Source organism: Dromiciops gliroides, chromosome 6, assembly GCF_019393635.1.
Source record: "Dromiciops gliroides isolate mDroGli1 chromosome 6, mDroGli1.pri, whole genome shotgun sequence".
Taxonomy (NCBI): Eukaryota; Metazoa; Chordata; class Mammalia; order Microbiotheria; family Microbiotheriidae; genus Dromiciops; species Dromiciops gliroides.
In genome coordinates, this window is record NC_057866.1 from 94,634,676 (window position 1) to 94,659,760 (window position 25,085).

At 40.7% G+C, this 25,085-nt stretch overlaps 1 protein-coding gene across 9 annotated transcripts in view; it reads right to left on the minus strand.

Moving 5' to 3' along the window:
* The window catches only part of ADD1 (adducin 1), a 116,803-nt gene extending 99,384 nt beyond the window's left edge, over positions 1–17,419 (minus strand). For 2 of the 9 annotated variants that reach the window (XM_043970396.1, XM_043970395.1), the window contains exon 1: positions 17,180–17,414. The gene's annotated coding sequence lies outside the window, so the exon portion shown is untranslated. Of the gene's footprint in view, positions 1–17,179 lie in introns of all 9 variants that reach the window. The other 7 variants (XM_043970398.1, XM_043970400.1, XM_043970394.1 and 4 more) reach the window with 6 other exon arrangements.
* Positions 17,420–25,085: the final 7,666 nt, after the last annotated feature.

Below are 25,085 nucleotides of genomic sequence, written 5' to 3' on the forward strand. Positions count from 1 at the left end.
ATCCGGCCTCAGACACTTGACACTTACTAGCTGTGCGACCCTGGGCAAGTCACTTAACCCCCACTGCCCCGCAAAAAACAAAAAAATGTCCCTTGAAAGCAAGAACTTTTTTGCTTTGTTTTCTTTGTCATCTAGAACAGTGTCTGGAGCATGGCAGGTACTTAATAAAGTATCTTTGATTAATGGGTTGATTCTTAAATGATAAAAACATTAGGCTTTTGTGTATCTGGTCCACATAAGTCAGCTTCCTTGCTTCCATTAATTCTGAACCATATTTTTCTACATGTTTTGCCCACCTATTTAATGAAGTCACTAGGTATTAAGATGCATGTTTACTTAAGTCAGAAGTTCTTACCAAGTTCTTTGCAGACTCTTTCTTCATCATCTGCAAAAGATACTGGTTCATATTTGTTCAGTTGTTTTTCAGTCATGTCCAACTCTTCATGACCCCATTTGGGGTTTTGTTGGCAAAGATACTAGGGTGGTTTGCCATTTTCTTCTCCAGCTCATTTTACAGATCAGGAACTAAGGCAAAAAGGATTAAGTGACTTGCCCAGGGTCACACAGGAAAATAAGTGTTACTGACTCCAGGCCTGGAACTTTATAAGTTGCAACTATTTTCATGGGAATTTTTTTTTCTGAAGTTTATCATGAGCTTTGAGAAGTAAGATATTCTGTGAAGTTTCTTGTGATCTCTGGTATAAGATAAAATCAACTACACTAACTTCTTTATCTGCTTCACATCAAGAAAAACCTGAACCATCCTTCCACTTAATTGCACTGTCTTTAAACCTTTTGGTTTCATTTGTAACAAGAATGCCATAAAGATAAGGTTCAGTTCTTCCTGTAATAAGTTAATTCTTTGAACTGGAAAATGATCACAGACTTAAGAGTTTGTCATCAGTTTGTGACTATTAGTTGAGACATCGTTTCTGGGTAATTTAACAATTTTATTAATAAGGCCAGATTATTAATAAAACAATTGTCATTTGGATTCTCTCTCTTAGACCAAAGACCATCATGGTGGGAGGGCTAAAGTCTTATATGTTCTTTTGGAAGAGGAGTGGTTAAGAAAATCACAATGAGGAGCTAAGAGTAACAACATGTCACCTTTGGACAGAGAAATTATCTCTACATCCAGACCACCCCAAGCCTTGGGCAATCTATTCACAGAATTGCTGCCCCATCTAAGCCTGAGCACAATACAATGGCTATTTCAGCAGGATAGGATCTTGAACAAGACCATTAGTCCAATCTCATTATCAGCAGTCCTTCAAGAGACTGAACTTTTTAAAAATCAGGACCTTAGAAAAAGGGGAGAACTCTGAATCTCCCCAAATCATGGTTATTAATAATCACTTCTCTCAATTTAAAACGTTTAAAAACTGTCTATAAGCCACGTGTCTCTCTTTCGCCACTCTACCATCACTACAGAATAAAGCCACACAGGACTGAGGGTATTTTGTACTTTTATTTGTATAACATGGGTCACCACGCCCAAATAATTTATCAACTAACAGCCAACCTGCTAGTGATATGCTTTTCCTTACCTAGTTGGTATGTTTTCAGTCAACCAACCCAGTATTTCACTTGGACTGTGCTTGAAGTCTTTTAAGTCAAATAGAACTGTCAAAACTTGTGCTCCACTGACATTGTCATGCTGGGTCACCTCTGCTCTGTAATAAGACACTGAAGTAATACTTAAAGGGTTGTCATATTCTGATGTGATTACACCTCACAAGTTGTTTTAGTAATATTAGTGATCAATATGTATTATATAAAAATAATTCAAATAAACATTTCTAAATATAAAGGGCAAGGTAAAAATAACATAAAGTAAAATAGCAGGTAAACTCCAAAGTCTCAAAGAATAGCAGCACCTCCCCAAACTCCCCTAACAGTCCGGCTTCTAGCCCAACCTCTGAAGCCATCATCCAGAGAAACAACTATCTTAAGGAGATATAACATGGCAACTTATAGCCCTGCCTCTGCCATGGTAGCCATAGCTACCAAAGAATACCAAAACAAAACTGTCACCACCAGTGTCCTTGGCACCATTAAATGGATGTGGTTTTATCCATGAAAATAAGACTAAAAAGATGCATTACCATCTGCCTTGCCACTGTACCTCATTTCTCTCCTGTACTCCTAGACTCTTCTATTCTCCCTCTGGGGTTCCCCCCCTCTGAATGGATGGTTATTTTTTCCCCAGAGCGTCCATTTAGGGGAGGCTGCTCCAATTAACCATGTTTCATTATTTTCTAGGCTGTGTTCAGGATACCTTCATCATACTAGCAGAGGCCCTGGGTTCAAATTCCAGTTCTTAAAGTATTACTTTAGGCAAGTCATATAAACCTTTGGGACCTCAATGAACACACCTATAAAAATATGCAGGCTTAATAATATAATCTCTCAAATTCCTTAGAACTCTAAGGAACCAAGGAACTAAGGAATACTAAACAAATGGGTTTATGAATATGATTTCCAAAACTGACCATAGCTGATGAGATTAATTATAATCCTGAGTCTGTGATGAAAGTATGCCAAACTGTGAGTCAGTAACACTAAGTCTGTTAATGTGAGGGAATTAGCTACTATCATGGAAGAAAAGTCATAAAACATATACTAAACTATGGAAATTATACCATCTATAGAAACCACAAAGTTAAAATATTTTAAAACAAGTAACACCTATAATATAGGATATAAGCCCTTGTAATACCAAAGGATGAAATTATATATCCATAAATGTCAACTTTCTAGGATTCCAGAAAAGGAAAATATTTGTTGTATTCCTAAATTCACCACTTTAGCAGGCTACTATCAATTACATCTGATTTTCTTTTATAATAAAAAGACAGGGTAAAAAGATAAGCTGTATAACAATACTAAAGAATCCTAATGACAAGTAGGCAAATAAGTAGTGCAGTGGATAGAGTCTGGTCTTGGTAGTGAGGAAGACCTAAGACCAAAACCTGCCTCAGACACTAATTGTGTGGGCAAACCATTTAACCTTTCTCTGCCTCAGTTTCCTCATTTGTAAAAAGAGAATAACAGAACCTTCCTCAGAGGGGTATTAAGAAGACTAACTGAGATAACATGAAGAGTGCTTTGTAAACCTTAAAGCATGATATAGGGGCAGCTAAGTGGCGCAGTGAATAGAACACTGGTCCTGGAGTCAGGAGAACCTGAGTTCAAATCCAGCCTCAGATGCTTGACACTTACTAGCTGTGTGACCCTGGACAAGTCACTTAACCCCAATTGCCTCACACACACAAAAAAAAAGAAAAGGAAAAAAAAAGAAAGCATGATATAAATTCTATTCATTAATCAGTCAGCTGACAACCATTTATGTGCTCGGTGCTAAGAGCTGGGTAAGCAAAAAAAGGCAAAAGGTAGTCTCTGCTCTCAAAGAGCTTACAATCTGATGAGAAAGACAGTATATAAATAAATTTATATGAACAAGATGTGTGTATGCACATTATAATTAATTAATTAATAATTAATTAATAATAATTAATTAATGCACAATTATAATTAAAAGTAAAAAGATTATAAATTATAAACAATTATTCCTGTCAAAGTACTTTAAGAATCTATCCAAAAGGTTTGGATGTTGTTATTCTTTCATTGAATCATGTCTGACTCTTTGTGACCTTTCGGACTATACCACTCCAATGCTGTCCATGGGGTTTTCTTGGCAAAAATACTGGAGTGGTTTGCCATTTCCTTCTCTAGTGGATTAAGGCAAACAGAGGTTAAATGACTTGCCAAGGGCCACACAGGTAGTAAATGTCTGAGGACACATTTGATTTCAGTTTTTCCTGACTCCAGGCCCAACACTCTATCCACTAAGTCATCTAGCTGCCTCAACTCCCTAGAAATTAAGAGTCTAAAACAAAGACTTGATATGCCTAGCTTTCTCTATACTAACAATTAATCAACCTTTAAAAAGGAACTGGCCACTGAGAGTCTAATCCTCAAAGGATAAACAGGGGTCTCTGCCCAATGCCTATTTACACGAGGGATTTGTTGTGTCTGCTCCTGGAAGTTCATGATAATATGTAATAGAGACTGTTTCCGGTACAGTGAAGATTCTCTATGTGGTGAAGAAAAGCCTTTTAACCACCTACTGGGTCAGAATTGAGTGATCAGGAAGTGTACAAAAAAGGCTCCAATGGAAAAACTCAAAATCTCTTTTTTCTGGTGATGATTAAGGCAAGAATAGCTATAAGCCTCCACGTGAGGATAAACATAGCCCCAAAAGGGATTGTTTGGGCCAAATTTAGTATGGGGAGAGTTAATTGGTCGGCTTGCTGTAATATTGGGAGACCTCTAGGTCCAGAGTTTCCTCTTCTCCAAACTCCCTTTTTTTAAGTTATCTCTCCCAGACTAATAAGAAGGGAGATTAACAACCTCTTTTGTACAAACAAATCAGGTTTTATTAATGGGAACAGAAATTACAACACAAGTGAAATTAATAGAGCTAGGGACAATGAGAAAGGGGATAGAGAAAGGGAAAAATATGACCCACTTCCCAGATGGTTAGAATCTAAATCTCTAGGGTAAAAAGGCCTCCAGGTACCTTGAATAAGCTCTGTTTCCTCAGCTACTCAGAACAGCTTGGGTCTGGGTAAAAACTAACTCAAACCCAAAACTTGTTTCCAGCTTAGCTGGCCTAAGGAGCCAGCCTCCCTTCAATAACACAAACTCACCACCACCTGGAATCTGTAGTTCCAAGGAGAATCAGCTGTACAGTGTCTCCTGGTTAGGTCCCAAGATCAAACACCCACCAGCTTGTCTCTCTGTCTCTGTCTCTCCCTTCCTGCCCCCGTCCCTCTGTGAGTGTCTTCCTCCCCCTTCCTGCCTCTTGCACAGGAAGGGTGGTTCTATAGCCATGCTGAGTCTCCAATTGGTTTAACATACCCCTGGGCTGTCCCCATTATAATTTGGCCAGACCCATGTGGGAGTGGGGGAACTCCTAGGTGGGGGTTAGGCACTTGGTTTGATACTTTGACTCAATAAATGTTCTTTGTGATCAGAGTTCTTTTTGTTTGTTCTATTATCTCTTAAAGTACACACCCATCTTCTCTTAGGCTTTTAAAGCTTGCATCTTTTCAGTCTGAGCATGATGAAGCAAAGATGGGGTTATGAAAACATCAAATCACAATTAATTCCTTACAGGATATAGACAGAACACAATGGATAAGGCTTGAGCATAAAGCATGAAAAAGAATCCTACTGTCCCTGAAGGTAACCCCTAGAACTTTGAGTAGAGAAGGAAGAACTAATTAATCACACTTTGGGGTCCTACCTGTTTGTGCCCATGTGGGTTTTTAAACTAAGTACAGAGTCTCAATACAAATTAATAAGCATTTATTAGATACCTACCCATGTACAAGAGGCTAAAAATAAAAAGCCTTCATGGTGCTTACACATTATTTAGGGAATAGCCATACATATAGAGAGTAAATATAGGGGGCAGCTAGGTGGAGCAGCGCATAAAGCACTGGCCCTGGATTCAGGAGGACCTGAATTCAAATCCAGCCTCAGACACTTGACACTTACTAGCTGTGTGACCCTGGGCAAGTCACTTAACCCTCATTGCCCTGAAAAAAAAGAGAGTAAATATAAGGTAGTTTATTGGAGGGTTGGATGGGAAAGCACTAGTAGACAATGGAATAGGCAGCATTTAACTGAGCTTTTTTTTAAATTAACAGACATCTTTATTAACAGATCCTTAGACAAATAATCATGGGAGATACTTTAAGCTCATTCTTCTAATAACTTTATTGATCTGGCCTTCCCTATTCCCAGCATCCTACCTTCCACTAAAATGTAGAGTAATCTTTTTTCATTCCAATTTGGAAGGCCAGAGGAAGTTGTTCAAAGCTTTGTAGTGTTTGCCAATAGCAAAACCAGTCAAATTTCACTCTTGAACATCTGTCTATAATTCTTATCTTTGGAAGCTTTTTTTATAGCTACCTTCTTCATTCAAGAGTTTAGCTTTCTGTTCTATAAAGCTTTTAAGAAAGGAGTCTCCAAAAGATGGCAGATTTTTCTTTTCTTCCATATCCACCATGATTAAATCTGGAAAGTGATTGAGTGGAGCTTTGAAGGAAGCTAGAGATCTTAAGAACTGCAGATGAACTGGATTTCACACAGCCTTCTCTGTAGACCAATTTAGCTAGAATCCATAGTAAATTAAAAGTATTGTGTAATAGGTTAAAAAGGTTTCTGCTTGGTGGGAATTCATAACCTGTAGGCCACTCCAGAACTCCCACACTGTTTTCTAGCTATATTCCTACTGGGCTGCATCAAAGTGCCATTGCCTATCCCCTTTCCACCTCTAACTCTAGGAACAAATATCACATCAAGACTATATACAGTTCCAAGAAAGGATTTTCAATCAATTGCCCTATGACTCCAATTACCATTTGATCACTTTCCAGACCAAATAGCCCACCTTTGGTTTCTATTCCCCATTTAGAAGGCAAGTTCCTTAAAGGTAGGGATTGTCTAGTACATGCCTAGCAAACAGGAAGCCCGTAATGCTTGTTTCATTCATTTATTCAAAAGTAATTTGGAGCCAGGTAATGAAGGGCTTTAAATGCCAGAAGAGTTGGAATTCAATCCTAGAAGCACTAAGGAGTCATTGGAATTATTGAGCAGGGGAATGACATTCTTACACTTGTGCTTTAGGAATATCACTTTGATAACTGTGTAAATGATAGATCTCGGAGAGGAAAGGGTGGACACAGAGAGATGTTAGAAGTCTATTATAAATACTACTCCTGCGTCTGTATCCCAAAGAAATTTAAAAAAAGAAAAAAGGAAAAGGACCTATAAATACAAAAATATTTATGGCAGCTCTTTTTGTGTTGGCAAAAAGTTGGAAATTATGGGGATGCCCATCAATTGGGGAATGGCTGAACAAGCTGTGTTATATGATTGTGATAGAATACTATTGAGCTATAAAAAATCATGAGCAGGATGGTTTCAGAAAGACTGAAAAGACTTACATGAACTGATTGCAAAGTGAAGTGAACAGAACCAAAATATTGTACATAATAACAGCAATATGGTACAATGATCAACTGTGAATGACTTTTAGCTATTCTAAGCAATACAAAAATCTAATACAATTCTGAAGGACTTATGAGGAAAAATGCCATCTTCCTCCAAAGAAAGATCTGATATGAATGCAGATCAAAGTATGCTGGTTTTTTAAAACTTTATTTTTCTTGGGGTTTTTGTATGTTTCCTTTCAATACATAACTAATGTGAAAATATGTTTTGCATGACTGTACATGTATACCTTTTATTAAACTGCTTACTTATCTTCTCAATAAGGGGCAGGGGGAGAGAGGGGGAGAGTTTGGAACCAAAAATTGTAAAAAAATTAAAAAATGTTAAAAATTGTTTTTATGTGTAATTAGAAATAATTAAATATTAAAATAAAAAATCTGTTGCAAGAATCCAAGAGAAAGGTAATGAGGGAATGAACTATCAATCAATAGACATTTATATTAAGCACCTATTATGTGACAGGTTCTTTGCTGAGCACATAGGGTGATGACAGTATGAGTAAAGAGAAGGAAATCATTGTAAGAAATATTGTGGAAGTACAAATCAACAAGACTTGGCAAATGATTATAAATGGAGTTGTGGAAGATTAAGAAGTTGAGAATGACAAAGGTTGTGAACATTTGAGTGAATAAAAATATGGTAGTACTGTGTTTAGGGACTTAAGAGGGTATGGATATAAAAGTTTCTCTTCTAAACTTAGAGGAACTTTCAGAAAATTCAGATTGAAATGCCCCACAGGCAATTGGTGATGTGGAACTACAGATCAAGGCTGGATATATAGATCTGGAAATCATTCAGTGACTATTAAGCCCATGGGAGTTGAGAAACTCACCAAGTGAGAATGTAAAGAGAGAAGAAAAGAGTACAGAACTGAGTCTTAGGGTATGTCCAGAAAGTAGGGCACAGATGAGAAATTTAGCAAAGGAGACTGAGAAGTAGTCAGACAAATAAGAGGACACCTAATCAATCATCAAACAATTTATTAAGTACTTATGTTCCAGCAACGATGTGAAATGCTAGGGATAAAGAGAAAAAGTAGAATCATACCTGCCCTCAAGGAGTTGTATTTTAAAGGAGAAGACAATATGTACATATAAGCATATCCATAAAATATATGAAATGAAATCAAGGTAGTTTTGATGAGTAAACTAGTTGCTAGGTTGGGGAAGGGTGAGAAATTTGGTAAAAACTCCATGAAGGTGGCACTTAAGCTGAGTTTTGAAGGAAACCAGGAATTCCAAAAGTCAATAGTGAGAAGGGATAGCAGACAGTCATGACGAAGGCACATCTCTGTCATGATGAAGTGTCATGTATATGGAAAAGTAAACCAATACGTGGATAACAGAGTACATGGAAGAGAGTATAAGAATACTAGCAAGGTACAAAGGAAATAGACTGTAAAGAAAGTTTGTAAAGTTTGTAAAGAAAGTTTAATGTCAAAGTTTAAGCTTGATCTAGAAATAATAGGGAGTGGAAAGAGGCCTGAGATAGGTAGACTGAATAGAAGAATATAGCAATGGTCTAGGTGAGAAGTAAGGAACTGCGCTGGTGGCCATATATAGTAGAGAGAAGAGGATATAAACAAGAGATGTGAAGGGGATAGGAAGATAATAAGCATTTATTGAGCACAAGGTACTAGGCAAAGTGCTTCATTTGATCTTCATGGCTATTATTGTCCCTTTTTTTAATACTTGATAAAACTGAAACAGAGGTTAAGTGACTTGCCCGAGGTCACAAATTTAGGAAGTGATCAGATCTTCCTGATTTCAGGCCTAGCACTCCATCCACTGTGCTACCTAGCTGCCTCTAGAAAGAAGGAAAAAAAAACTTCGGCAACAAATAGATATGAGTGGCACTAAGGTTGCAAAGTACTCTTAGTAGTAATAATAGGGAAGTTTGGAAATGCCCAAGAGGCAGTTCATGATGCAGAATTGTAGCACAGGAGAAAGACTAGGGCTGAATATATTGATTGGGAATCATTTGTTAATTACGGTAATTGAACTCATGGAAGCTGATGAGAATCACCAAATGAGAGGATGTATTAAAAAAAGAGAGAGAGAGAGAGAGAGAGAGAGAGAGAGAAGGGTCCAGGCCAAAGTGTTAGGCACAATCAAAATTAGTGAACATGATACAGATGACAAATCAGCAAAGGAGACTAAGGAATGATCAGACAGGTAGGAAGTGAGGAGAGAAAACCCAGTATTCAAGAGAAAAGGGTGGGGGCAGCTAGGTGGCGCAGTGGATAGAGCACCGGCCCTATAGTCAGGAGTACCTGAGTTCAAATCTGACCTCAGACACTTAACACTTACTAGCTGTGTGACCCTGGGCAAGTCACTTAACCCCAATTGCCTCACTAAAAAAAAAAAAGAAAAGAAAAGAGAAAAGCGTGGTCAACAATGTTAAATGGTTATCAGGGGCAGCTAGGTGGCGCAGTGGATTCAGGAGGACTTGAGTCAAATCTGACCTCAGACCCTTGACACTTACTAGCTGTGTGACCCCGGGCAAGTCACTTAACCCCAATTGCCTCACCAAAAAAAAAAAAAGAAGAAGAAGAAGAAATGGTTATCAGGAAGAAGGGTTCTAAGATCATTAAATTTGGCACTTAACAGATCACTGGTAACTTTTTTTTTGGGGGGGGGGCAGGGCAATGAGGGTTAAGTGCCTTGCCCAGGGTCACACAGCTATTAAATATCAAGTGAATCCAGGGCATTAGTAACTCTTAAGAAAAGTTTCAGTTGAATAAAGAACTGGAAAACAAAATGCAAAAGTTTGTGATGAGAAGTGGCGTCAATGAGTATAGACATCTTTTTCTAGGAGTTGACTGTGAAAGTGACGAAATATAAAGGAAATGTTCCTCTCAAGTAAGAATTTTTTAAGGATACGGGAAATCTAGGATATCTAAAGATAGGGTTGTTATCAGCATGGAAAGAGCCACCAAGACTCTGGTTCAGGTCTTCACTTCACGACTGGACCCTTGCCATAGCCCTCTAGTTGGTCCCTCCACCTCAAGTCTCTTTCCACTCAAGCATATCCTCTACTCAGCCAAAGGAATCTTCCTAAAGTGTAAATCTAACAATGTTACTTGCCTATTCAATAAATTCCTGAGACTTACTATTACCTCCAGGATCAAATATAAACTCTTGTTTGGCTCTTAGAGTCCTTCATTATCTGGCCCCTTACTACCTTTCCTAGTCTTCTTACACTTTACCTGCTTCCTTTATTGACACTGGCCTTCTTGTTCCACCTCCTGATTTTGTGCCTTCCTGCTAACTATTCCCATGCCTGGAATGCTCTCTCTCATCTCTACCTCCTGGCTTCCTTCAAGACAGCTTAAATCTAAATTTCTTCATGAGGCCTTTCCCTGTCTCCTACTCTCACCTTGCACCTTCCAAGGTTACCTCCAATTTATCCTTTATGTCTCATGTATGTATTGTTTGAATGTTGTCTTTCCTAGTTAGAATGTAAGCTCCTGTAGGGTAGGAGTTTGTTTGTTTTTGTTTTTACTTTCCTTATATTCCCAGTTCTCAGTACAGAGGAAACATGGGTTTAATAAATGCTGAGGAATGAGGGCTTAAGATGTAAAAGTAAAAAGCAACTACTGGGGCAGCTAGGTGGTACAGTGGATAGAGCACCAGCCCTGGAGTCAGGAGGACCTGAGTTCAAATCCAGCCTCAGACACTTAACACTAGCTGTGTGACCCTAGGCAAGTCACTCAACCCCAATTGCCTCTTGCAAAAAAAAAAAAAGGCAACTATTATTTCTCTAAGATTTTTGATGACTACACAGAATTCCTGAACTAAAGATGGCCTCATATAAATCATATATCTCTGCAAGGCACTTTGTTCATTCCAAATTATAACATCAAAATAATTAACCATTTAGAAGAATATTTTTATCAATATTAAGTGAAAGGGGCAGCTAGGTGGTGCAGTGGATAGAGCACCGGCCCTGGAGTCAGGAGGACCTGAGTTCAAATCCAGCCTCAGACACTTAACACTTACTAGCTGTGTGACCCTGGGCAAGTCACTTAACCCCAACTGCCTCACTAAAAAAAAAAAAAAAATTAAGTGAAAGACTGTTCTCTTTTAAAGTCTAGTAGAAAACTGTTCCCCACAGCTCTCAACATTTAGGTCAGTCTACTTTAATTCCCTAAAAACAACTTAATTTCTCTGAGGGACTAAAGAGTTTCTGGGGGGCAGCTAGGTGGCGCAGTGGATAGAGCACCGGCCCTGGATTCAGGACTACCTGAGTTCAAATCGGGCTTCAGACACTTAACACTTACTGTGTGATCCTGGGCAAGTCACTTAACCCCAATTGCCTCACTTTAAAAAAAAAAAAAGAAGAGTTTCTGGGCTAAGAATCTGAGTTACGAAGAAGTCTTAGAAAAGTCTACTTCTGGGGCAGCTAGGTGGCGCAGTGGATAGAGCACCAGCCCTGGAGTCAGGAGTACCTGAGTTCAAATCTGGCCTCAGACACTTAACACTTACTAGCTGTGTGACCCTGGGCAAGTCACTTAACCCCAATTGCCTCACTTAAAAAAAAAAAAAAAAGAAAAGTCTACTTCTATAATATGTACCAAGAACTTTCAAGGTACAAATATCCAAATAGTAACTTGATACACATTTGTAATATTAAAAGGAACATATTCAAATTGGCAAGTTGAGGCTCACGGTTACTATGAACTTAAATCTTCATTTTTAATTTTTTCACACAGTTACCATCTCAGGTTCTTCCAAAATCTCAAAAGCAAAACATTTTAGAACCTACTAAATAAGGTGATAGAAACTGGAGGCAGAAAATCCAGTACCTGACAAAAGTGACTTTGGTAATTTATTTGGTCAATGATGAAAAGATTAAAAAAAAAAAAAGATTTATTAAGCTTTTACTATGTGCCAAGCATTGTGCTAAGTGCTGGAGATACCAAGAGAAAAAGAGAGAGACCATTCTTGTTCTCAAGGAGCATACACTCTAATTGGGGAGATAACACATAAAAGGAAGTTCAACAGCAAGGCAAATGTAAAGAACCTGGAAGTAAAGGTTCAGTGGGAGGGCAGAAGTCAGATTCAGGGCACCTCAGGTTCCACAAGCAGGTTAGATGACTGTGCCAGAAGACTTCAGGGCTTTGAGGTAGGGTAGATGGTAAAGCCTGAAGAACCTCCATCTATTTAGATGCAATAGATTTGTTGATTCTTGTCTCATCCAACACACATCAATCAATAAATGTTTATTAAGTGCCTACTAAGGCATTGTGCTAAACTCTGGGGATATAAATACTAAAAGGAAAGCCAGTTCCTGTCCTCAAGGAGTTTACAATCTAATGAGGGAGGTCAGGGTTGGGGGTGGGGAGAATGACATGATGAAAAAGTCCAAAGGAATGCAGCCAAGTTGGAAATGAAAAGGCAGCTGGCCTGGGTGCCCTCCTTAAATGGAAATTTTGGGAGAAGCTCTCTCTGCTCTACCCTTCAATTAACATGGTCCCATGGTGCTGATGAGATACAGGTACAAGTAGCAAGGCAGATGTGCTTTTGCAGGATGATGAGGTTCCTGGGGTCATGATGAAGAAGTCTAAAAAATGAGTGCAGCTTGGTGGGAAATGTAACCAATCAAACAGTCAGGACAAAGGAGTGAAGGAGAAAGGCAAAGGGGAAGGCACTCCCAGGGATAGTAGGTCTTCCTAACCACAGGCAGTCCCTGAGGGGTTCTGGGATGGCTCAAGGCCAAGGGACCAAGTAGGTAGGGAAGAGAAGAGGGAAAAGCAACCAACAAGTCTTTGATATGAAACTTAGTTTGAACAAAAGAAGAGCTAGGTGCTTTAAGTCTTTCAGAACTGGCACATCTAAAAAACTCATTAAATTGTTGGAACTGAAATATTCGATTTTTAAAAATAGCAGAACTTCCATCAAAGTCCTACTCTTCCATGCCACATCCTGGCATGGAAGAGACCCTGGGTTTCTGAAAGATCAGCCAGTGGGTCATAAATTGTGTCCTACCAACCAGGAAAAGGCTCTAATATAATACAGTGACAAGGGCAGCTAAGTGGGGCAGCTGCACCACCAGGTTGGCCACAAGGCAATTAATTATTTTGTTCCACAGTAACTCTTACGGATTACCAATAGATAAGAGTTCTATTACTATCTATCTACTAATAGGCAGAAGGGTTCCTGGGCAAAACCAGAATAGAAAAATAAATCACTGATGTTTGAAATGTTGAAGAAATTAAAAAGAAAATCAAAATTGAAGTCTCTGAGACCAGTAGTCGAATCAAAACAATTTATTTGAAAACATAAGGGGAGTTAAATCCTCATTCTAATCAAACTATGAGAATATTGTTGCCATAAAATACTTTATACAGAATATTTCCATTTTGCAAACATAAAATATCCAAGAAAAATATAAAATCTATTCTCTGAACATCATGTTCTTACAAAAAAAGAAAATGACAAGTATAGGAAACAAATGGCATGATAAACATCTATTAAAAGTGAATGATCACGTGGTAGCAAGGAATTGGAAGTTGAGGGGGTGCCCATCAATTGGGGAATGGCTGGACAAGTTGTGGTATATGAATACAATGGAATACTATTGTACTATAAGAAATGATGAGCAGGAGGAGTTCAGAGAAACCTGGAGGGTCTTGCATGAGCTGATGATGAGTGAGATGAGCAGAACCAGAAGAACATTGTACACAGTATCATCAACATTGAGTGTTGATCTACTGTGATAGACTATATTCTTCTCACCAATGCAATGGTACAGAAGAGTTCCAGGGAACTAATGATAGAAGAGGATCTCCAAATCCAAGAAAAAAAAAAAAAGAATTGTGGAGTATAGATGCTGAATGAATCATACTATTTCTTTTGTTTTTGGTGCTGTTGGTTTTTTTTCTATTTTGAGGTTTTTCATCATTGCTCTGATTTTTTCTCTTATAACAGGACTAATGCAGAAATAGGATTAATGTTATTATGTGTATATATATGTGTGTGTATAAATATATATATATATGTATATAGATATATAGATATAACCTATATCAGATTACCTGCTGTCTAGGGGAGGGGGGAGGGAGGGGAGGGAGGGAGAAAAATCTGAAATTGTAAAGCTTGTATAAACAAAAGTTGAGAACTATCTTTACATGTAATGGAAAAAATAAAATACCTTAATGTAAAAAAAAAAAAGTGAATGATCTGGGGGCAGCTAGGCAGCGCAGTGGATAAAGCACCAGCCCTGGATTCAGGAGGACCTGAGTTCAAACCCTGCCTCAGACACTTAACACTTACTAGCTGTGTGACCCTGGGCAAGTCACTTAACCCCAATTGCCTCACCAAAAAAACAAACAAAAAAAGTGAATGATATATTACATTCAATAAAAATTACTGAAATTTTTGAAACATTCTGATAAAGCTAAACTAAAATAAAATGATCTAGAAGTGGCTAACTGAAAATGTGAAATCATTCCAAGGAACATATGCAATACAATACCAGTCAAGACAGTTTCCTTCTCATCAGATAACTTCAGATATGGAAAAGTATAAAATGGTCTGCCTACATAATATTAATATTTAGAAAGGGAAAAAACACCCTCTAGACTAGAAATTCTAGTCAGACTCATTTTTCTGGGACTTTAAGACTTAAACCAAAACATGCCACAAGCTATAGTGGGATAGCAAGCACTACATAACCACATCAAAATCTTTCTAAAGCAGTTTTGACTGCCAAAACCATTCACTTCCTTAGCAAACAAGTTTAGAACTTTGGTTTTCTCCACAGTATAAATCATAATAGAAGACCGTATAGAGTGTGGAGCTTGAAGCCAGGAAGACTTGAGATCAAATTCTGACTGATGCTTAATAGCTATGTGACCCCAGGTGAGTCACTTAACCTCTATGTGTCAATTCTCTAAGACAGGACAGTTCCATCACTGACTGGACAAAACAACAACTAGGAATTGCTCACGTTATAGTCCTAGAGTTCACTTTTAAAAAGTGTATACTATCGGGAAAAAAATAAATACAAGAAAAACACTGTAAAAGGAAAGAAAGATAAAACAAAACTCAATGCTTTGTAACTATAGTGGCCAAGCTTGGACAAGAAGAAGAGTTCAGAAAATGCATTGCCATTCCTTTACTGCAGGAGTGGGGGACAATGGATATAGAACAATATATATATAAAGACATGTTAGTAAATTTCATTCAATTGCTTTTCCCCCTCTTTTTTTTTTTTGCAGGGCTATGGGGTTAAGTGACTTGCCCAGGGTCACACAGCTAGTTAAGTGTCAAGTGTCTGAGTCCAGATTTGAACTCAGGAACTCCTGAATCCAGGGCCTGTGCTTTATCCACTGGGCCACCTAGCCGCCCCTCCCCCTCTTTTAAAAAATCATTGTTACAAAGGAAGGCTCCATGGCTTGGGGAGGGAATGGGATAAATTTGGAAATGAATGTGATATAAAAACAAAAGTCATCAAAAAGAAAACCTTAATTTAAAAATATATATTGCTCAGCTGTCCTTCTAGCTAAGTATGTTTTCCCTTCTGTTTCACAACTTCATGTGAGTAAACCTTCAATCAATCCCCCCCCGCAAAAATATACTCTAATTTACTCAAAACAAAACTATTATCAGCCATCATTTTGTATTCCCTGGGTCTAACAATCAAATTCTGCCACTTTAAGGGCATTATAGGAATCAGTATGGTGGCAATACCTGTAGCTACCCACTAACCTAAAAGCAGTTATGTCTAATAACATTCTGTGGTCATGAATCTCCAAAGTGAAAACAAAGATAATTCTTAACAAGGACCTTTTGAAACATTTAAAAACAAGGTTAATGAATGACTACGAATTGCAATAATATTTAGAAAAGATCAAGTCTGACCCTTCTTCCTATCCCTAAAGCAGATATTAAATCTCCAGTGTGGTTCTCCCCCCTCCCTTTTTTTTGCTTAAGTAATTTTCAATGTATTGAAAAAAACAAGCATACCTATGTTGCACATATACACCTGCACCCTAAAAAAAGAACTTGTAGTTGACAGTAGTGGAGTCCAGATAATGCTTTATTATATTAATACAATTAACATGACCATTTTTATATGTCTATACCAGATCTTCCACTTAATAACTCATGAAAATCCCCACAGAACATGGCCTACCCTTGATGTTGCTGCTTCGCTAGTCAACAAAAAACCTGCACAATTCTATCACAAGAAGAACTGCAAATCAACCCCCTTTCCTAGCACTCCTTCCTTGGTGATGGGTTTATATTATTCATATTGCCCTGCACAATCTGAGCAGAATAATCATAGCTGTCAACCCTCCATACTGCTTTAATACAATAAGCAAGGGAATGGAGACTGTGCACACTGAAAACCCGCAATGGCATTACACTAAAATATGCCATGGGGATTACCACCCCAATCTTCTGCACGTACCGTTGGCTTCATTACCCTAAATGCCAGATTAATATTCACTCCTCCCGTCTGACCAACCTGTATTTAATCCTTTTTTTAACCAACCACTGCCCCTCATACCCACTGAACCCTCGCCCCAAGCCTTCCCACTTTCAGTGTCCACTCTGACTCCCCTTAGTTTGCCTAAAGCTATAATCCCGGGACTCATGAATCCTACTGTATTACCTGAATGCCTCTATTCCGCCCCCACCCTCCAATTCTCTCCTACATAGCCTAGGCCACCTTGCCCCATCCCCAGTGCCCGGTGCCCGTCTGAGCTTCCCCACCCTAATTTGGCCCTCTTTCGATGATGCCTGAGCGCCCCCTTGCCGGGTCCCCTCCCCACAACCTCGTCATCTCCCGCTCCTCCATCCCCCTGAGGAACCCCACTTCGGCGGAGCCTTCCACACTTTACCTCCCCCCAACCTGAACTCCCCCTCTTATGGGCAGCTCCCTCCTCCCAATCTGAGGACCCCCTCCCCGTCATAGCCCCTCTATCCCGCCACCTTCCGCTTTCCTCCAAGACTCCCGAGCCCCCTCCCCGCAAACAACTCCCCCCTCCCTTCAAGCCTCTTGACAGCCTCCTTCCTCCAAAGGAGTCCCCCTCCCCTCCGCCCCCCTCCTCTCTCCGCCTTCCCCCGCCCCTGCTCACCTCCACAGGAGAATCTGAGGCCGCGCGGAGCTCGCTCGCGGGCTCCCTCCCCTCCGCTCAGGCAGCGGCGGCTGAGGCGACTGAGGCGGCGGCTGTGGCAACAGCAGCAGCGGCGGCGGCAGAGGCGGCGGCAGCAGCAGCAACGCCCGGTTGTCCCTTACCCTGCTCTCCCCTGCTCCCCTCTCCCTCACCCTCTCTTCGCGCCCCGCCTCCCTTCAGCCGCCGCGGCGCAGCCTCAACCACGGCCGAACTCCCCCGCCCTCCGCCCGCTCCCCTTCCCCTCCCCGGCCGGCCCCCCTCGGCTCCTCCCCTCACCACAGGGTGCGGCCTGCGGGGCCGCAGCCCAACAACGCGCCGCTCCATTGGCCGCACGCGCCGCCCAAACCCCACTGTCCTTCCAAAGCGCTTTGGGATTGGCCGGAGACGAGAGTGGGGGGCGGGGCGGGCGGGGTGGGAGAAAGGCGGGGACTGGGAGGGGCCCGCTCGAGTCAGATGGGGAAGGGGCGGGGCGAAGGAATTTCCGCCTCCTAGAAGGTCCCTTCTCTCTCCCCCCCACCCCCCCCACTCGGTCACTCTCCCGCCTCCTTCGTTTACTGCTCTTACAGCCTCCTCACCCGAGCCCCTGGGGGCTCCTCCCCGCCTCCTGCCACCTCCTCCTCCCACCTCTCGCCTTCATCTCCCTCCCTCTGTCCCTTCTTGTCCCCACCCCCCTTCTTCCACCTCTTTTCACTTTCCCTTTCCTCCCTCCCCCTCTCTTCTCTCCCACCTTCTCTTTCTTCCTCTCCTCTTCCCTACCTCCTCTTCCTCTCTTGCCCTCCTCCCTATGACTGTCCCTCTCCTTTCTTCTTTTCCTCCTCTATCCCTCTTCCTCCCCCTCTTCACCTCCTTTCCTCTCCCTCTCTCCATCCTCCTCCTTCTCCCCCATCCCCCCATGCTTCCCTTCTCTTTTACGTTAATGCCATCTGTGGAATTAAGGACTATCTGCCTTAAGACGTTAAGTGGATGGAGGTAAGACCGACCAGAAAAACGAATATGTCTTTACCCAAGGTCATATGGAGAGTAAAAGCTGAGATTTTGACACAAGTCTAAAGAATTTCTCCCAGTTGGTAGAGGCCCCAGAGGACTTCTTGACACACTTTTCTTGAACACCTCCAGTAATGGAAAGCTTAAATTTAGTCCACTCCATTTAATTTTTAAAACATTTTAATTGTGAACTTGACAAATATCAACAAATATTTTCATATACAAAGAACGGAGAAAAGATTTACATGCTACCACAAATCTTGCTTAAAGTGTATGTTAAACATATACTTCTTGTGTCCCCTTTTGAACCTCCTGCTCTCTTCTATGGATTTTGTTTCATTTTGATGCTCCCCCTCATTTTTGATATTATCATTATTTCCCTACACCGCTATAAATCTCCCACAAAAATCTGTCCCTTGTGACAGATAATTAAAGCTAAACAAAACAAGTCCACACGTTGTCTCACTTTGTACCTCCAATCCACCTCCTCTACAAGAGCTGTGAAATATGAATAGATGGTTGTTCATTACTTTGATTACCGTAACCAAATCTTTCACAGTTGTTTTCCTTTACAGTGTTGTAGTCACTGTATACATTTTTCTCCTGGTTCTGCTCACTTAATTTTGCATCAGTTTATATATAAGTCCTCCCAGACTTCTCTGAATCCATTCCTTTCATCATCTCTTACAAAACAATAATATTCCATTATAATCACATATCATAATTTGTTCAGCCATTGCCCAATTGAATTACACACACTTTGTTTCTAATTCTTTCCTTCTTCAAAAAGTACAGCTATATCTATTTTTGTACATATGGATCCTTTCACTCTTTGATCTCTTTTAGGTATGAGTCTAGTAGTAGTGCTGTTGGGTCAAAAAGATATGTTCCCTTTAGTGGCTTTTGGGATAAAATTCCAAATTGATTTCCAGAATGGTCTGCTCAGTTCACAACTCCCACAGGCCCTCCAACAATTGTCATTTTACTTTCTTCTCCTCTTTACCAATCTGATACATGAGAGGGAGTCTTAAAATTGTTTCAGTTTGCATTTCTCTCATTATTTGTAATTTGGAGCAATTTTTTCCCAAATGGTTATTAATAGTTTCTCTCCTTAAAGAACTGTGTGTTTATAGCCTTTCACCATTCATCTATTGTTCTTATATATTTCCATTCATTTCCTATTTATCTTCAACCCATTTCCTTTTCAATCCCTTTGGAAAGACAGAGAAAAGAGTGATAGTTTTGAAATCTTAGGAACCAGGTTCAAATCCCACCTCTGTCACTTAGGACTTCTATGACTTTGAGTAAATTGAAACCTTTCTGGATTTCAATTTCCTCATGTGTAAAATGAAGTCCCCGGGGTAGCTAGGGGCAAAGTGGATAGAATGCTGGGCCTGGACTCAGGAAGACATCTTCCTGATTTCAAATTTGGCCTCAGATATTTACTAGCTGTGTGATCCTGGACAAGTCACTTACCTTGTTTGCCTCAGTTTCATCTATCAAATGAGTCGGAGAAGGAAATGGCAAAGCACTCCAGGATCTTTGCCAAGAAAACCCCAGATGGGGTCATGAAGAGTCAGACATGACTGAAATGACTAAACAACAACAAAAGTCCTTTCCAGATGTAGATCTATGATCCTATATTTGTCCTTCTGGCTCTCAATTTCAATATTAGCAATATCCCTAAACAGGAAAGCTCAGGGATTTTCATTATCCGAAGAATGACTATCAGGCCACTCATTTCATGAAAACATCATCTAAAGCATGAAAGGGATTGTAATCTGTCTTGATGAAATCAAAATTCTGTTGACATAGTAAAAAAGAATAAAAACAGGAACAAGTTTCTGTAGTATTTTGCAAGACTTAAAGGATGTTTTCCTTATAACAACCCTGTAAAGCAGGTAGTAAATAGTACAAAGTTTGATCATCCCCATTTTATAGATGAGGAAATTGAGGTTCAGAGAAGTTTACTAACTTGCCCAAGATCAATTGCCCAAGACTGATAAATGTCAAACTCAAACTCAGGTCTCCTGGCTACAATTCCGGTGCTCCTGCCACCATACCATGCAGTGTCAAATTGATCTAATTCTTTCTTCAACCAAGTTATTATATTTGCAACCTTTCTTACCCATTGAGCTAGTTTTCATATAGAACCATTAGAATATTAGAGTTGTAAGGGGCTCAATCAACAAACACTCATTAAACACCTACTATATGCCCAGAGGTAGCTCGATGGCACAGTATGTGGAACACTGGGCCTGGAGTCAGGAAGACTCATTTTCCTAGAATTCAAACCTGGCCTCAGACACTTACTAGCTGTGTGACCCTGGGTAAATCACTTCACCCTGTTTGCCTGAGTTTCCTCATCTGTGAAATGAGCAGGAGAAGGAAATGGCAAACTGCTCCAGGAACTTTGCCAAGAAAAATCCAAATGGGGTCATAAAGAGTTGGACTTGACTGAAACGACTGAACAGCAACGTGTGCCAGCTATCATGTTAGGACTGGGGATACAGATACAACAAATGAAACAATTCTGCTCTCAAGGACCTTACTACATTCAACAAGCATTTATTAAATGCCTTCTATGCAAACAGGCATGACTAGAAATACAATGACAAAAGCTCAACGAAATAAATGCTTGTGGAAGAATTGAATAGAACCTTCTAAAAGTCCTTTCTACATAGAAACCCAATGAACACCAGGCAGCTTCTCTGATGTTTCTGGGGAGAAGGGGCGGGGAAGGGTGGATCTCAGGAGAGGTCAGTCATCTAGGCTACCATCTCAGTAGCCCCAATAGCTGGTTGCTAAGGCTGGTCCTAATCATGAGAGGCCAACAGGCTCTGTGGTGCTCTGATAAGAACCTAAGCTTGGTGGAGTGCTGAACCCCAGAGGGAAGAGGACAGAGCTGCAGAGAATGGGGTGTGTAGCTGGCAGGACATCTGTAAATTATGACAGACAGTTCAGTTACTCTCAAAGTGCAAGCTCACACCAGGATAATACACTATGACCAGGTGGGATTTATACCAGGAATGCAGGGCTGGTTCAACATTAGGAAAACTAGTAACATAATCAACCACATCAGTAAGAAAACTAACTAAAATCATATGATTATCAAAGTGCAAGCTCAACCTTTGCTACCACATACAGGAAAGAGGAGGCTGTTGCTATAGTAACTTGATGGGTTAACCTCCAGTCCTAGCCGCCTGGCAGCAGGTCCGGGGCCCCTCGATTTGCTCCAGTTCCCAAAGCAATGTTTTAAGGACCTTTGGTAAGGTCACAATTTTTTTTTCTTCCAGAGGATATGAGTGCATTTACATTAATTTCAGTCTTCCTTTCTCCCCTCTCTGAGCAGTCCTTATAGGAAATACAGGGGGACCTAGGGTCATAAGACCTGGATTCAGGCCAGATTCTGTCACTCACTAACTCAGTGTGACCTCAACCCTCTTTGTAAAATGAAGGGATTCCACCATATAGCCTTTGAAGCCCCTTTCAATTCTAATATTATATGATCTAAGTTTGGCCCCAAAGAAGAGCTAAAAAGACACCTCCCTACCTCTACCCCCAGCTCTTCTACAGGGGAGGGATGGAGGTCTAAGGGTGTGGAACGTTGCATTCATTGTCAAATTATTTCAATCTACTGATAAGTTTTATTGATTTTTTTTCCAAAAAAAAAAAATTTATGGGATGCTCCCTGGGAGGGGTAGAGGAGAACTACAGGGGGAAATTTAGGCCATGTTAAAAAACAAAACATATCAATAAATATTCATTTAAAAAACATCCTGGGCAGCTAGATGATGCAGTGGATAGAGCACCGGCCCTGGATTCAGGAGTACCTGAGTTCAAATCCGACCTCAGACACTTAACACTTACTAGCTGTGTGACTTTGGGCAAGTCACTTAACCCCAATTGCCTCACCAAAACAAACAAACAAAAAACAAACAAACCCCCTCAAAAAACCCCATCCTATGTTCTAGGATCCCTTTCAGCTCCAAATCCCTATATGTCTTGAGGTTCCTTCTGTCTCAAATGTTCTTGTTAGTTTCCATCAAAGCTCAATTCAAAGGACATTTGTTTTGTGACAACTTTCCTTCCCTGGTCCCACTCCTTCCTAAAAATCACCTTCCATTAATTTTGTATATATTCTCTATATAATTATTTGTCTATGGCGTCTTCCCCCTGCCCCCATTAAAAAAATAAATCACCTGAAGACAGGCATTGTTTCACATTTGTCTTTATATCTGGAGTACTTAGTGCCTGGATAATAGATTTATAGCTAGGAAGCCCTTCAGAGCCATCTAGTTCTCCCCACTCATATTACTGAAGGGGAAACTGAGTACCATGGAGGTTAAATAATTTGTCCAAGGTCACACATGCAATGTTAGAAGTGGGATTCGAACCCAGATCATCCGACTCAGAGTCATTATCCAATTCCACTTATATTCCTCATCATATAGTCCTTTCTAGTTCTATAACACTCTCTGGTCCCTTCCAGGTCAGACATTCCAAGCTTTGTGCCTCATGCATCTTCCTTCAGATAGAACAGCCTATGGGGTCTGACTGAAATGAGAAAATATGGTGGTGACTGTAAGGTGTTTTTCAGCACTGCAACTAGGCAGGTGTCACAGGGCCTCAGGAAGTGTGGGAAGGAGGTGAGCCACACCCTTCTGATTTGCATGCCCCTGCCCTTGACTTCCTTCCTCACCTTCTACATTTCTTCTAACCTTCAATCCAAACTATAGATTCTGCACTTTAATGTAAAATACTGTCACCATATAGGACGATAATAAATGTCAGGGGAATGCACAACATTCTCTTTTTTTTTTTTTCAGGGCAATGGGGGTTAAGTGACTTGCCCAGGGTCACACAGCTAGTAAGTGTCAAGTGTCTGAGGCCGGATTTGAACTCAGGTCCTCCTGACTCCAGGGCCAGTGCTTTATCCACTGCGCCACCTAGCTGCCCCCACAACATTATCAACCAAGAAAACTAGCTGAATAGATATGAGAGATCTGGAGAGAATGTGGTTTATATTCAGCTAAAGCAATCATGCCAGTCAAAGAGAAGGGAAGAGAATTTTATCTCCCCCCGCAGCAACAGTGTAGTGGAGAGAAAAGTGAAGCAGCAACCAAGAAACTTGGGTTCAAATCTTGGCTCTGTCTTTAGCTTACTTTCCTAGAAAAGGTGCAAGTTTTATCAATCAAGCAATCAACCAACATATATTGTGTGCTTACTTTGTGCCTGGCCCAGTGCTAAGCCCTAGGACTGCAAAGACAAAAACGAAACAGCCCCTGTCCTCAAGGGGCTTACATATTAATAGCAGAGGCAGCATGTGTACATGTGATTATATGCAGAACCAATGCAAAATTAATAAAGGTAATGGGAGGCAGTGTTCTAGTAGCTTAGAAGACCAGGAAGAAAATGGCTCTTGAGCTGATGATGTTTGAAGGAAACTAGTGAATCTAGGGTAAGGTAAGAGTACATTTCAGGGGGCGACTAGGTGGCGCAGTGGATAAAGCACCGGCCCTGGATTCAGGAGTACCTGAGTTCAAATCCGGTCTCAGACACTTGACACTTACTAGCTGTGTGACCCTGGGCAAGTCACTTAACCCCCATTGCCCTGCAAAAAAAAAAAAAAAAAGAGTACATTTCAGATATGGAAGACAGTCTAGGGCAAAGGCGAGGACCCAAGGGATTGGACATCCTGTGTGGCTATGTAATAGAAGTGTCCCACCACCATCAACCTCCTGATGCCTACACATGGATATCTGGAGGTAGTCAATGATCCAGCAAAAGATCTTGAGAAGTAGTTAGACAGGTAGGTGGAGAACCAGGAAATAGCAGTATTGTGGAGTTCAAGAGAAGAGAGTGGTAAGGAGAAGAAGGGAATGAGCAGAAGTTAGTTACAGAGGTCAAGAAAGATGAGAACCGAGAAAAGGCTATGAAGGATCATTGCTGTGAGGGAAAACAATCTTCTCAATAATTCTCAGGAACTCAGTAGTGATGTGACAAAGGTTCATTTATTTCCTTCTCATGAGAAGGAGGTACCCTAGTGTGCAGCAAGTGGGTGCAAAGAAAGGGGGCTCACAGGCCCTGTTTTAAACCCCAGTCCCTAATGTAAATCCTCCCCTTTTTCATCATTGGTCTGATTACTCAAGGGTTACAATCTATGCACAAAAACTAGCTAATCAGAATGCAGTATTCCCATCCCTAATCAGTTCTTCCTTATATGGGCATAACTCAGGAATGGACCTTATTGAGACCAGGGTTCCTTGAACCATGTGATTTTGTTAGCCAGAGGGGGAAGAGGGGATCTGAGACCTTTGTCCTAAAAACAGGTCAGGAGGAGTATGATTGACTGTTATATACTAATTGAGAATAGACAACTACCCATTCTCTCTCAATTGGTAACCTTAGAAAGAGCAGTTTTAATGTAGTGATGGAGTCAGATCCCAGATGCCAAGACCCAGATGCTAAGACAGTGAGGAAATAGAGGCAGGGAGTGTAGATGATTTCTTCTTAGGAGCTAGGCAGTTAAGGGGATAGGGAGGGGGGGATTATAGGACAACAGCTTGAGGGGATGGTAGGGCTCCTTCCTAACCCCATACTGTCCAGATTGGTGAATTCCTCACATAGTCCACTATATTAGACCAGCTCCAGCCATGCTTTACTTTACTTCCTAGTGCTCTCCTCACTCTCCTCATTCTTCTTGCTCTCTCTGGGGTAATAAGGGTTAAGTGACTTTCCCAGGGTCACACAGCTAATAAGTGTCAAGTGTCTGAGACTGGATTTGAACTCAGGTCCTCCTGAATCCAGGGCTGGTGCTTTATCTACTGTGCCACCTAGCTGCCCCTTTCCTGGCTATCTCTTCACCAATTTATCATCCACA